Source organism: Chenopodium album, chromosome 23, assembly GCF_948465745.1.
Source record: "Chenopodium album chromosome 23, dcCheAlbu1.1, whole genome shotgun sequence".
Classification (NCBI taxonomy): domain Eukaryota; kingdom Viridiplantae; phylum Streptophyta; class Magnoliopsida; order Caryophyllales; family Amaranthaceae; genus Chenopodium; species Chenopodium album.
The window spans coordinates 13,159,014-13,162,353 of record NC_137856.1 but is presented as its reverse complement, the minus strand read 5'-3'; the positions used below and the strand labels follow the sequence as shown (position 1 = coordinate 13,162,353).

Genomic DNA, 3,340 nt, shown 5'->3' with positions numbered 1-3,340 from the left:
ATGGGAAGTAATTCAAGAGTTGCCTTGAAGGAACTTGGAGTGCCCGGTGCATATAGGTATGAGAGCGGCATAGCTCCACCTACAACACCGGCAAGCGATTTTGAAATTAGGCCGGCAATGATCACCTTGATTGAGAGAAGGCAATATAGTGGGGCTAAGAATGAGAGCCCATTGAACCATTTGAAAGAATTTGAAAAATATTGCAACACTATCAAAGTCAATGGGGTCTCTCAAGAATTCATCTGCCTCAAGTTGTTCCCTTTCTCTCTATTAGGAAGATCTTTGGAGTGGCTAGACAAGGAAGTGAAGCCCAACTCCTTGAGAACTTGGGATGATGTTACAAAGGCTTTCTTGTCCCGTTTCTATCCCCAAAAGAAGACGGCGGAGGCAAGAGCCTTGATTCAAGGGTTCAAGCAAAGGCCGAGTGAAAGCCTTTATGAAGCATGGGAGAGATTCAAAGAGTATCAAAGGGAGTGCCCTCACCACGGAATCCCCACATACCAAGTGATCCAAATCTTCTATGGCGGTTTAAGTCCCCAAGGCAAGTCATGCCTTGATGGAGGGGCCGGGGGCCCTATCATGAACAAAACCGAAGAAGAAGTTGTGGACATCATTGAGGACGTGGTGACATATTATAGGGATTGGCAAGATGGGGGGAGAGACTCTTCAAGCAAGCAATCTTCATTGTATTCGGTGGACCATCTCAATGCAATCAACAACCTTTCCTCCCAAATGACAAACTTAGGAAAGGAGGTCACCGCAATCAAAGCTAAGTTGGAGAGCACTTCTACCTCTTCTCAAGCTTCTAATCTTCCCTCCCAATTTAAGGGGAGAGGTACTCCTTCTAACTCTCAACCCCCTCCCTCTTCACATAATATGCCTTTGGGTTGCTTGTTTTGTGATGCATGTGGATCGTATGATCATGACTCTAGTGTTTGTCCTAATGAATGTGTTGATGAATTTGACAACAATGAGTGTGAACATGTTAATTTTGTGTCAAATAACAATGTTCAAAGGTTTGATAATCAAAAAGGCCAATGGAATAGGAATTACCAAAACCAAGGCAATTTTGACAACTATAATCATAATGGTGGTTATAGGAACCAAGGGAATCAAGGTTCTCGTGGTAACCATAACCAAGGTTATAGTAGCCAAAATCAAAGCCAAAACTATGGTAATCAAAATCATAATTATGGTAATCAAAACCAAGGTTATGTAAATCATAACCAAGGTAATGGAAACCATAATCATGGTGGTGGTAACCATAATCAAGGTTATGGTTCAAATCAAAATAGGAGTAATTGGAACAACCAAGGAAGGGGAAATTTTCAAAACAATGCTCAAAGAGGTCCCCCACCCGGTTTTGTTCCAAAGACTCAAAATGAAAATTCCTATTCACAACCTTCTTCTCCTAAGACAACCTTGGAAGAGTTGATTGATAATCAAACCAAGATCATTAACACCTATATGGCGGTTAGTGATAAGAAATTCAATGAGATGATGACCCACAATAAGATGCTTGAGACTCAAATTACTCAATTAGCAAGCACTATTAAGGATTTTGCTAGTCCTTCATCTTTGCCTTCCCAAGGTGTTGAACCAAAGAAACCCGTGTACTCTATTGCCACAAGTGGTGGAAATGATTTTGATGAGGGAGTTTCTTGTTCAAAAGAGGGAAGAGATGAGAGTGGTGCTAAGGAGAATGAAGTGGAAAGGGTTGAGTCTAAGGAAATCTATTGTGAAGTTGACAAAAGAGAAGAGTGTGTTGGTGAAAAGATGAGTGAGATAGAGAGATTTCCCGATCTACCATATCCCCAAAAATATTTGAGATTCAAAATGGATGAGCAATTTGGGAAGTTCCTTGAAGCTTTTAAGGATGTTCATGATTCTACACCCGCTACCGAACCAATTCCCGACATGCCTAAGTACTCCAAGTTTGTTAAGGAGATCTTAAAAGAGAGAGAGGATTTTGATGAAGGTAGTTCGGTGGAAGGAGGGAAGTGCTTTAGTGCTCTTATCCATGGTGAACTTCCGAAGAAGATGGAGGATCCGGGGAATTTTTCAATCCCTTGTCGAATTAAGGAAATGGTTTTTGAAAATGCTTTGTGTGACCTTGGTGCTAGTGTTAGCATTATGCCTTTCTCGGTCTTCGAAAGGCTTGATCTAGGTGAGCTTCAACCGTCCAAGATAACACTTCAATTGGCCGACCGTTCTATTAAGCTTCCTAAGGGAAGAATTGATGATGTCCCCTTAAGGATTGGAGAGTTTGTTTTTCCGGTGGATTTTGTTGTTCTAGAGATTGAGGAGGATGAACATATTCCAATCATCTTAGGGAGACCTTTCTTAGCTACCTCGGGAGCTTTAATAGATGTCAAAGGAGGTCAAATTACTTTGAGGTGTGGGAAATTGGAAGAGAGTTTTAAGTTAGAACCAATGCATGAGTCTTTATCTTGTGTCCAAGATATCGCATGTGCTAGTCTTTCTCGTTCCATTGATGGTATGTGCATGATTGATTCTTCTACTAACAATGTTTTTGAGATTGTTAATGATGTTTGTGCAAGTATTAATGACGTTAGTGAAGAAGAATTTGTGATTCAAAAGCCAAAGGATGAGAAAGATATTGGTTTTCCAAATTGGTTCAAGCTTAATTCTCATGAGGAAGAGAAAGCTTCCATGATTAAGGATGTTGAAGTCAAGCCGAAGAAAAAGGCCCGTGACTCGAAGAAAACAAGGAAAAGGAAGAAGTTGAGAAGTGAAAAAGAAGAATTTGAAAAGAATTTTGTGAGAGTTTCATCAAGCATTAATGAGAAGTTGCCCAAGGTTGAAGAAGAATTTGCTCTATCAACCACCTTGAAGAAGGTGGTGTTCTTTGATCCTCCATGATTAGGAGGAAGGGTCGAGCTTAGGACCTTAAGCAAGCGCTTCCCGGGAGGCAACCCGGAGTTTCTAACCTTTCTCTTTGATTTTTGAATTTTCTCATTTTTGTTTCTTTTATTACTTTGTCTTTTCTTTTACTTTTCTCTTTATTTGGATTTTTAGGATGTCCGTTTGTGGGATTGGAATTCAACAAATATGCATGATGGATGGAAGGTGTTCATGGCACAAATCATATTTTGTTCGATTCTAGTCGAAATTTGAGGTAAGAGGGTAAGAATTTTAGAGAGGTAAGATAGGAATTTCATATTTTGAAAGTTGGAGGAAATTGATACTTAGTGAATTTTTGTGGTGTGCACATGAATTTTCAACTTTGAGGACTTTGAAAATGATTTTAGCTACTGCCTATGTTGTTCCTCATCACCATCATGATTCATGTGCGCACCCAAATAGGCAGTAAGTATCA

General features: G+C 40.0%; 1 pseudogene; it reads right to left on the bottom strand.

Moving 5' to 3' along the window:
• Positions 1 to 392: 392 nt before the first annotated feature.
• LOC145609784 (small nucleolar RNA R71) lies at positions 393 to 491 on the bottom strand (annotated as a pseudogene).
• Between the last annotated feature and the right edge of the window lie 2,849 nt (positions 492 to 3,340).